An 11,682-nucleotide genomic window follows, 5' to 3' on the forward strand; every position below is an offset into this window, starting at 1 on the left:
GCCCTTCTCCTTTCACTTTTTTTTTTTTTTTTGGCCTAGCTGCGTGGCATGTGGGATTTTATAGTTCCCTGACCAGGGATCAAACCCATCCCCCCTGAAGTGGAAGCACAGAGTCTTAAGCACTGGATCGCCAGGGACGTCCCTCCTTTCACTTTCTAAGCTCCATCGTTTTTTGTTTTTTTTTCATTTTATAGTTTTATTTCATTCCCATATATGTGTGTGTATATATATACATTTTTTTACATCTTTATTGGAGTATAATTGCTTTACAATGTTGTGTTAGTTTCCACTGTACAACAAAGTCAATCAGCTCTATGTATACATATATCCCCATATCCCCTCCCTCTTGAACCTCCCTCTCACCCTCCCTATCCCACCCCTCTATATCATCACATAGCATCGAGCTGTTCTCCCTGTGCTATACATCTAAGCTTCTTGAGCGCTGCAACTTTCTCAACACTGCTGCCCTTGCAGACAGTGGTACAGATCACTGTAACTGTGTAGACGTGGTGTCACGGTTATTGACCCCTTGCATTGACTTACAGGACACATCGTTAGAAAACCGAGATTTGATACTCTTTGTCGCTGGGTCCTATGCTAAGAATGCGGAAGGGAAAAATCAATCAGGACATGCTATGACAGCTCAATAGGAATTATTGGAAAGGTGAAGCCTTCCGCAGTTTAACTTTGCTCAACCAGCAGAACAATATGCTGTCACTCGGAGTTGTCAGCTATTCAAAGGAAAATCAGTAAACCTTTATACAGATAGTAAATACGCCTTTGGGGTGGTCCATGACTTTGGTATATTATGGAAACAGAGAGGTTCCTCAGTGCTGGTGGAAATCTGATCAAAAATGGGCCCCAGGGCTTTGCTGGTGGTGCAGTGGTTAAGAATCCACCTGCCAATGCAGGGGACACAGGTTCAAACCCTGGTCCGGGAAGATCCCACATGCCACGGAGCAACTAAGCCCGTGTGCCACACTACTGAGCCTGTGCTCTAGAGCCCGTGAGCCACAACTACTGAGCCTGTGTGCCACAACTACTGAAGCCTGCACGCCTAGAGCCCATGCTCCGCAACAAGAGAAGCCACAGCAGTAAGAAGCCCGTGCACTGCAACGAATAGTAACCCCCACTCGCCGCAACTAGAGAAAGCCTGCGTGCAGCAACGAAGACCCAACGCAGCCAAAAACAAATAAATAAAATAAAAATCTTAAAAAAAAAAAAATGGGCCCCAAGTAGCACTCCCCCAGTGGTCCAGTAGTTAGGGCTCTGTGCTTCCACTGCAGGGGGTTCAGGTTCTATCCCTGGTCGGGGAATTTCCACATGCTGCTCAGGGTGGGCAAAAAAAAAAGAAAAAAACAAACCGCGGCCCCAAGTAAATGAACAGCTCTCTGTCATTCTATTGTCTAACTGAATTGCAGTTATTAAAACTGAAGCTCATACTAGAAAGACAGAACGTGAGTATCAGGGAAATGCTCTAGCAGACTTCCATGCTAAGTCAGCCAGCACTAAAGTTGTACCAATACGCAACTTGAATGAACTCTGTAAGATTGATTCTAACCAAATTATTTATGATAATTTATATAAAAGACAAAATCAGGCATCTGAGCTGGAGCAACAATGTTGGGACCAACAAGGGTGCAAATTTCATATTAAACAATTCACTGAGGGCCAGGACAGTCGCCTGGTTCTTCCCGAATCCTTGAAAATGCCATTACTAAAAGCTCTACATTCTGCAACTCATCATGGCACAGATAAAATGATCCAAATTATGAAGAAGTATTGGTGGAATGACTACTCCAAGGTCACAAATTTGGTTTACCACAAATACCTGATTTGTCAAACCCATAACCCTGGAAAGACTATTAAGGTATTAGATGGGGCATTCTCACCACCTACTGGGCAGGCCATTTGGACACTTACAGATGGATTTCATTCCCTTGCCTCCCTCAATGGGTTACTGATATGTTCTTGTAATTGCTTGTATGTTCTCAGGATTGATTGAAGCCTTCCTATGCAGAAAGGCTGATGCCGCAACTGTGGCTGAGAAACTTTTAGAAAATATATTTCCTTCATGGCGTTTCCCCAGAGAAATCTTCAATGATAGGGGAACTCATTTCACCAGACAAAAAAATTAAACAAATAAAGCACTGCTGACTCAATGGCGTTATCGTTGTCCTTAGTCAGCTGGTAAAGTTGAACAGACAAATGGTAACTTAAAACTAAAGCTAGCTAAATCAACAGAATCAACTGGACTGCCCTGGCCTGAAGTTCTACTATTCGTTTTAATGGTGATTAGATCAACACCTATGGGAAAGGATAAAGTAATACCTTATGAAATAGTGACAGGAAAACCTGTGCCCTTGGTGATAGAACCACATCTGTCTCCTGTACTCAAATTCTGATATGATTCAATATTGTAAAGCTTTAACGTATCATGCTAAAGTATATTTCCACCAGGTAAAAGAAGCTTTTCATGACCCTCCTACAGATTGTGGAGCCTTCTACAACTTAGAACCTGGACAGTGAGTCTTCTTCTCAGGAAACGACACCTGAGAAAGACTGCCCTTGAACCTCGTTAGAAGGGACCATTCAGGTTCTCCTGACTACCCAGATAGCAGCCAAACTTCAGAGATTAAACCTTGGGTCCACATCTCCCAGTTGTAAAGGGCTCCTCCAAACTCTTGGAACTGCATACTAGCCGGAAATCTAAAGTTAAAATTGGGAGATTCCTCCCCAGAAACAAATGACATCTTGAGGTGGACAGCTCTCTCAAGGTCACAGATCAAGGTCTTTATCTCCAATATGAAATCTTTATCCCTTACACCTCCTTGCTATCTGCTTTTTCTCTTCATTAATTCATGGAAAGATAACACTATAATTAGGATTTCACAAACAATAGCTACTGTGGGAAACTTAACTAACTGCTAAACCAAAATCAGTACATGAAGGGAGAGACCCTTTAGTTTACCCTATAAGTCATTTCACTGAAATCCCAAATGCCACTGTGTGCCGAAATTCTTCGGCAGCTCCCTTTTATAAAGGTAAAAGTACTAAATCTACATATCCCCATTCCTTGCTTCAGTTTAATCCAACCCTGGGATGGGAAAATGAGATTCACTCAATATATATATATAAAAAACACTGCAGGGCTTCCCTGGTGGTGCAGTGGTTGAGAGTCCACCTGCCGATGCAGGGGACACGGATTCGTGTCCCGGTCGGGGAGGATTCCACATGCCGCGGAGCGGCTGGGCCCGTGAGCCGTGGCCGCTGAGCCTGCGCGTCCGGAGCCTGTGCTCTGCAGCGGGAGGGGCCGCAACGGTGAGAGGCCCGCGTACCGCAAAAAAAAAAGAACAATGCAGAGCAGCCAATGTAAGTCAGACCATTTATAGGCTTCGCTGACGGGCCCATGTACTTAGGTGGTGTTGGAAGGATGACGCTAACACCTCTGTACCAACCAATGAGCCCACAGATGCTAATACTTACGAGGGAGCCCTATTGTACCCTTCCTGGCTGTGGCTTTATATGTGGACGCTTTGGTATTGGCCTCTATGCTTGAGCAACTCATTGTCTTGACAGCTGGTGGATGAAAGGGCACTGTGCTCTTTTATTTAGAAAATATTTTATTTATTTTTATTTTTGGCTACGCCAGGGCTTAGTTGCAGCATGTGGGATCTTCGTTGCGGCATGTGGGATCTTTCGTTGGGGCGCACGGGCTTCTCTCTAGCTGTGGTGCGCGGGCTTCTCTCTAGTTGTGGCACGTGGGTTTTCTAGTTGTGGCGCGCGGGCTTAGTTGCCCCGCGGCACGTGGGATCTTAGTTCCCTGACCAGGGATCAAACCCGTGTCCCCTGCATTAGAAGGCGGATTCTTTACCACTGGACCATCAGGGAAGTCCCAGGGCACTGTGCTCTTGCTGCATTTAGTGTTCCATTGTCCCTTCATAATACCTCAGAAACTCAACGTTGGCCACTCCCTTGAATTTATACTATGGAGCAAAAAGAAGTTTGTCAGGAGGTGTTAACACCTCTGGATGGGCATCATTTGGGTGGTCCCTTCTTCCTTGGCTTGGAGTTAGTACAAACAAACATATGCTTAGAAACTTATTCTTAACGCTGGCAACCATAGCTAAGTCTACTGCTAAGGCCTTGACTGCACAGCAAAAATACCTAGGCTCTCTAGCTAAGGTGGTTTTAGATAGTAAAATTGCTTTAGATTATTTTTTGGCTGAACAAGGGGTCTGTGCCATAGCTAACACCTCCTGCTGTACCTGAATTAACACCTCTGGTGTTGTAAAAACTCAAATACAAGAAATTAACAAACAAGCTACTTGGCTAAAACAGATTGGTACCACATCAGGTACATTCTTTGATTTACTTGATACCAACTGGTTTGGTTTACGGGGACCTTGGCTAAGGAGTGTACTTCAGTCTTTTGGTATTATCCCCCAGGAGTCATCATCGCAGGCTCCCTGGTGGGCTGTGTTGCCTCAAAGATCTCAAATGCATGTTTGCAGCCATCAGCAGCAAATCAGATGGTCTCACTGTGCTTGGAGAAACAGAAACAAGATGTACAATGGGATAAACAGCAAAAGCAATTCTTCTATGGATCCGACATCATAACCTGATAAGAGCAATTTAACTCTCACAGTGACCGAGAATGGGGCTAATACTAAACTTCTGTCCATCCTCCGGATGATCAAAAGGGAGAATTGTTAAATTAAACAAAGAGACCTTTAGACTGAGGTGGCCCTAGTGCCTCCGCACCTACGTAAGCAAACCAAAATGTTAACCTGTAAATACCTCGAGGTTATGAAAGCAAAACCTAACAACCAATCATTAACAGCCAAGTAGCGTTGAAGCTATAGTCAATCAGTAATTTCCTTACTTTGCTTCCACCTTTTCTCTATAAAAGTCTTCCCTCAGCTCCCATCTGTGGAGTGCTTCTAACCACTTCCCATTTGATGATGACCAATTTGGATGGATTCTTTCTCAAATAAATTCCTAAAATTTTAATGTGCCTCAGTATCTTTTTTTTTTAATTTTTATTCATTTATTTATTTTTGGCTGCATTGGGTCTTCGTTGCGGTGCGCGGGCTTCTCATTGCGGTGGCTTCTCTTGTTGCAGAGCACTGGCTCCAGGTGTGTGGCTTCAGTAGTTGTGGCACGCGGGCTCAGTAGCTGTGAGTCAGTGGGCTCTAGAGTGGAGGCTCAGTAGTTGTGGCACACGGGCTTAGTTGCTCCGCAGCATGTGGGTTCTTCCCGGACCAGGGCTCGAACCCATGTCCCCTGCATTGGCAGGCAGATTCTTAACCGCTGTGCCACGAGGGAAGTCCGCCTCAATACCTTTTAACAACAGGCTCTGAAAGTTCGGTCAGCAGGGGAGAGACACTTAGGAGTTAGAATCTAATGGCATTTGTGTGATTGGACATGGAATGTTGGGGACCATTCACATTCCCCAACATTATAAAACCGATAGGACCCCCTAAAGGATGTAAATGTCCCAATAGTTCAGGCGGCAGCTTCTATTATCCCTGCACTGCTGCCAGCTTTGCACACTGGGCAAGTCCTTGATTATAGAGAACATGACATTTCGGGGCTGCTGTTTCATAGAACTTCCTGAAGACCACATACAAGAAATAGTAACTGTGTATATATTGCATGAATAAGTGGGGAGATAATCAGAATAAGTGCTTGTCTTTCCCTAAGAATTGGGCAAATATAACCTAATGAAATACAATGACTGTTTTTAGTGAACAGTTAAGGGGAAGAAAGAAGACAGAGAAACAGGAAGGAGGAGACACGCCCAAGGGGCAGTGGGCACCGAGTGGCCAAGGGGGCAGAGGTGCCCACCCACCTGAAAGCCCCAGCAGCCTCCAAGCTGCTCCATCTCCCCGCAACTCTTCCTCTTTTTCTCATGATAGTATTTTATTGACTAACTTAAATCCTTCTGCATCTTACTTTTATCACTTTAATACACATAGCTCTACCTCATTCTTTTTTACTGCCATATAGTATTTATAGCATGAACATTCTCCGGCTTATTCAGCTCTTTCCCTACTGAAGGACAGTTAGGTAATTCCTGGGTTGTCATTACCTGACATGCAAGGAACACCCTTTATCCATATCTTCTTGTACATGTACGTTTCTCCAGTGTAGAATCGCTGGATCAGAGGGTATGTGCATTTTGCACATAAACTTTTTAAAATTTTGGAATAAATTTAGATTTATAGAAAAGTTGCAAAGGGTACTGAGAGTTCCCATATATCCCTCACCCAGTTTCCTCTACTGTTATCGTCTTACATTATCACGGTACATTTGTCAAGACTACGAAACCAACTTTTGCATATTACTGTGAACTAAACTCTAGACTTTACTTGGATTTCATTAGTTGTATTAGTCTTCTCAGGCTGCTATAATAGAATATCACAGACTGGGTGACTTAAACAACATAAATTTATTTTCTTACAGTTCTGAAGGCTGGAAGTTCAAGATCAAGGTGGCAACAGGGTTGTCTTATGAGGCCTCTCTCTTTGGCTTGCAGATGGTCACCTTCTCCCTGTGTCCTCACATGGCTTTTCTTCTGTGTATACCTGCAAGGGGGGAGAGAGAGAGCTCTTTGGTATCTCTTCCTCTTAGAAGGACACTAGTTTTATGGAATTAGGACCCCATCCTTATGACCTCATTTAAACTTAATTACCACTCTAAAGGCCGTCTCCAAATATAGTCACATTGGGGGTTAAGTCTTCAACATATGAATTTAGGAGGGGACACAATTCAGTCCATAACACTAGCTTTTCCACTAATGTCCTTTATCTGTTTCAGGATCCAATCCAGGATACCACATTGCCTTTAGGAGTATGTGCATTTTTAGATTTCAACAGATTTGGTTAAATTGCTTTCCGAAGTGGCCCTAGTGGGGCTTCCCTGGTGGCGCAGTGGTTAAGAATCCGCCTGCCAATGCAGGTGACGCGGGTTCTGAGCCCTGGTCCAGGAAGATCCCACATGCTGCAGAGCAACTAAGCCCGTGTGCCACAGCTACTGAGCCTGCCCTCTAGAGCCTGTGAGCCACAACTATTGAGCCTGCGTGCCACAACTGAAGCCCGCACGGCTATGCTCTGCAACAGAATAGCCCCCGCTTGCCACAACTAGAGAAATCCCGCGCCCACGCACAGCAGCGAAGACCCAGTGCAGCCAAAAATAAATAAATTAATTAATTAAAAAACCAAAAACAATTTGGCCCTAGTAGTTGACACATTCCCAGCTGTGTGTCCCCCTTTCCTCATACCCTCCCCACTCCTGATAGTATCAAACTTTAAAATCTTTGCCAATCAATTGGGTGACTAACAATATCTTGCTGTTTAATCAGCAGTTTCCTGAATACAAGTAAAGTTGAGCTACACTTTGCTGGCCACCTGTCGTTCCTGGACTGTGAACTGCCTATTTTTAGCCTTTGACCTTTTTTTTTTTTTTTAAGTGTATGATGAGTTTTTCTTATTGAATTATAAGACCCTGTAACTTTGTGAGGGGAAGGGCTATGTCTTATAGTCACTGCTGGCACATAGTCGGTGCTTTTTGTTGCAAGAATCAGAGATTAATTTAAGGAAATGAAAAAGGGGATGTATCCCAGGGGACCCAAGTATGCGTGTAATGAGGCCTCTTCAGGGTTTGGAAGCAGGAAGGGCAGGCAGCATCTTTTCCCCTTTCCACAGTCTGGGTCTCCTCACTCTGTTCCGCATAGTGGGAGAGGATAGATGCAGCTTCAGCCACCCACCCTCAGACATCACCTAGCTGTCTATGAAATCCCGAAAAGTGTCAGGAGAGAGGATCTGATTGGCTTTGCATGGGTCAGGGTGACACTTCCACTGGACAGTCACCTCTAGGCCCTTAAGCTGGAATGTATGGAGGAAAGATGGCTGCTGGGGGCTCTCACTCTGGGTGGGGAGGGGTGAGCTGGGCAGAGAGCCAGAGGACAGCCAGCTCCTGCAGGACTGTGATGGATAGAATAGGAGAGATGGCCCCCCAAATGTGCCTTGCCCCTGTATTACTAGTGTCTTGTTAGTAGCTGGAATGACAATATATTCTCAACATGAGTGACTAGACATCTTGTTTCTGCCATTCAGCATCCCTTCTTTTGTTAACTTCATATGGTTTTTCCTTATAGCATCCACCCTTCTCAGTCCACATGCTGACTCCTCCCAGAAAGGGCATCTGACCCCAGGTACAGGGAGGTGGCACATCCCATGTGTTTGGCCACAGTGATGGGTTGAGGGATAAACATGTGATCCAATTCAGGCCAATGAGAGTTAGACCTGGGATTTTGTTCACATTGCTGGAGAAAGGAAGATCTTTCTTTTCTGAGGGCCTTGAAGTGGCGAAGTAGCAGGTCTGGAACTGCTAGGTGCCATCATTTGAAAGACCTGTCCGAAAGGGAACCAGGGAAGCAGGGTAAAAACAAAGAGAGAGGGACTTCCCTGGTGGTGCAGTGGTTAAGACTCTGTGCTCCCAATGCAGGGGACCCAGGTTCAATCCCTGGTCAGGGAACTAGCTCCCACATGCCGCAACTAAGAACCCACATGCCGCAACGAAGATCCTGCATGCTGCAACTAAAGATCCCGCATGCTGCAACTAAGACCCGGTGCAGCCAAATAAATGTTTTTTAAAAAAATTAAAAAATAAAAACAAAGAGAGGGAGAGACAGAGAGACACTAAGATCATGGTGACACTACTGAGCCTTGGGTCAAATCATGTCTGAAGACAGCTCTTCTGTAGTTTTCAGTCCCATGAACAAATACACCCTCTCCCCGCCTTAAAAAAAATACTGAACCAATTTAAGTTGTGTTTTCCATCATTTACCAATAAAAGTGTGCTGACTCATACTGAGACAGGATTAATGAAACATTAAGTAACCACCGGAATGTTCTGTGTTGGATGACAGGTTATAGAAAAGGGACAAAGAAATCCCACATGTCTGATGTTGTTTCTTTTTTATAAAGCAACTATTTATTTATTTTTGGCTGCGTCGGGTCTTAGTTGCAGCACATGGGATCTTTTCATTGTGGTGTGGGGGCTCTTCGTTGTAACACGCAGGCTTCTCTCTAGTCGTGGCACGTGGGCTCAGTAGTTGTGGCGGGCTTAGTTGCCCCGCGGCATGTGGGATCTTAGTTCCCTGACCAGGGATCGAACCCGCATCCCCTGTATTCTTAGCCACTGGACCAACAGCGAAGTTTCCCACATGTCTGGTTTTGACACATTTAAAGAGGGACAGGGATGAAGGCCTTGCTGGTCAGTTACTTTTTTTTTTTTTAATTAATTTATTTAGTTTTTGGCTGTGTTCAGTCTTCGTTGCTGCGTGTGGGCTTTCTCTAGTTGCGGCGAGCAGGGGCTACTCTTTGTGGCAGTGTGTGGGCTTCTCATTGCGGTGGCTTCTCTTTGTTGCGGGGCACAGGCTCTAGGCACGCGGGCTGCAGTAGTTGTGGCTCGTGGGCTCTAGAGCTCAGGCTCAGTAGTTGTGGCGCACGGGCTTAGTTGCTCCGCGGCATGTGGGATCTTCCCCGACCAGGGCTTGAACCCGTGTCACTTCTTGTTCCCTGTTTCTGCTCAGGGCCGGGTCAGGGAGTTGGACCACTATGAGACTTGTCTCTCCTTAGTGGGGTGAAGTAGAGGGAAGACTAAAATCCTCAAGTGTTTATGCCAGATCAGGAGGGTAGGACACTGAGACCATCTTGAAGACATCCCCACAATGAGGAGCTGGGGACCCAGCAGAAGGCCAGCTTCTGAGGCTGGTTCTGAGGACCTTTTGACGCATCTATGGTTTTCTGCACTAGTGGGAACTCAAACCACTTGAGCCATGGTCCTTAGAGTTATTCTTCCTTTGGCACCAACAGGTAAGAACACGAATGCTATCCTGTATTTTCTGAGTGATCACGTCACCCCAATAAATAGTTATACAGCCTGGGCATTAAGAATGTTTCACTGGGGGTGGGGGGAGTGGGAGGTACAAACGATTGGATGTAAGACAGGCTCAAGGATGTATTGTATAACACAGGGAACATAGCCACTATTTTGTAATAACTATACATGGAAAGTAACCTTTAAACACTGTATAAAAACAAAAAATTTTTAAACTTAAAAACAAACAAATAAAAGAGTGTTTTATTGGACCAGCTCCTCCAGAATCAGAATCAGAAATCAGAATGTGAGACCTAGGGTTTTCATCTGTGAGTCAACCTCAGTGGTGAGATCTGTAACAAACATTCAATAAACAAGAGTTGAATGAAAGAAAGAATGAATAAATGAATGTGTTTGGGAATAAACTTGTAGTGTGGGTAAGTGCAAGAAACTTTGAAAGTTCCAGAATGATAAGTATGGAGTAATTCCACTTAGTTAAAGCTTAAAGATATGTAAGTCATTGCTTTATATTGTTTATGAATACGTGGGCAGTGAAAGTACTGGAACTTGTATGGGAAGGATAAGCGCCAGCTTCAGGAAGGGTGAACTTGTGGAGGGAGGAGGGAGATGGGGCAGGAAGGCTTGTCTTGGAGCTTCAACTGTCTCTGTGATATTTTCTTTCTTAAAAAATGCTATGTACCAGATATATCAAAATGTTTACAGTTCTTAAAGCTGAGAGGTATGAGAATATGTACATAGGTACTTATATAATTTTTTTCTGTATGTTTGAAATATTTTATAATTTAAAAAAGTGTTTTTAAGTGTCAGGGTTTTAGAGACTGGGAGGCTGGAGTTTAAGTCTTCTTTTCAACAGTTACTAGCTGTGTTTTGGACAGGTTACTTCCTTTCTCACCTGTCATTCTCCCTCTTGGGATATGTCACATCCTCTTCACCTGCAATGAACACTCGACTAAGTTAACACTGGGAAACAACTTTTGCCAGTTTTCTCTTCACTAAAAACAGAGACATTATTGGCTGCTTTATTTGCAAATTTGAGTGCCTGGGGTTGAAATGCCTCCCCTCTCTCTCCCCTCAACACGCACATATAAAGTTTGAAGTTTACCTTACACCTGGCGATAATCTTTAGGTTTGAAATTCCTTTGGAGTTTTACAAGGGATGATTTAATGTACAGTCTACATGGAAAGTCCCTTTGACATTCATAGGCTATATGACCCATTGGCTTTTGTTCTTTGAAAGGGTTTAGGTCTGCCCTCTAGAGAACACCGAAATCCTACTTTTCTGAACCTGTTCTATAGTTCTGAGACATTTCGAAAAGCAGAATCTAGAATTTGTGGCAAATTTGGGTCTAGTGAGGTGAATGTTATTTACGGCCTGAAAAACTTCCTTTAGGAACGCTCTTCACAGTACCCCCTTCTAGTCACTAGGGAGGCCCTTCCTTCAACTGGACTCCAGAGGAGCCACTGAGGCCCTGGAAAGACACTCCGATTCTGCCCCGAGAGACTATGGCTCTTGCAGGCAGGGACCAGCCACCCTAAGGAGCCTGCGGTGCTGCCGGCTGAGGACCAGAGACGGTGGCCTAAGCATCTGTGTCAGAGAATGGAGGGGAAGTGGCCTGGTGCAAAAACGAGGAGTACTGGCTTCCATACAGCCTCCAAGGTCTCCACTTGTGACCTCATTCTGTCTCCGCCCTCAAATCTGTCTTTCTTTTTCTATCCCTGCCCTTCCAGTGCAGATACTGGGAGTTAGCCAGGCTTTTCTCTTGCCATCACCTT

Source organism: Neophocaena asiaeorientalis, unplaced genomic scaffold (genome assembly GCF_003031525.2).
Source record: "Neophocaena asiaeorientalis asiaeorientalis breed wild unplaced genomic scaffold, Neophocaena_asiaeorientalis_V1.1 scaffold43, whole genome shotgun sequence".
Taxonomy (NCBI): domain Eukaryota; kingdom Metazoa; phylum Chordata; class Mammalia; order Artiodactyla; family Phocoenidae; genus Neophocaena; species Neophocaena asiaeorientalis.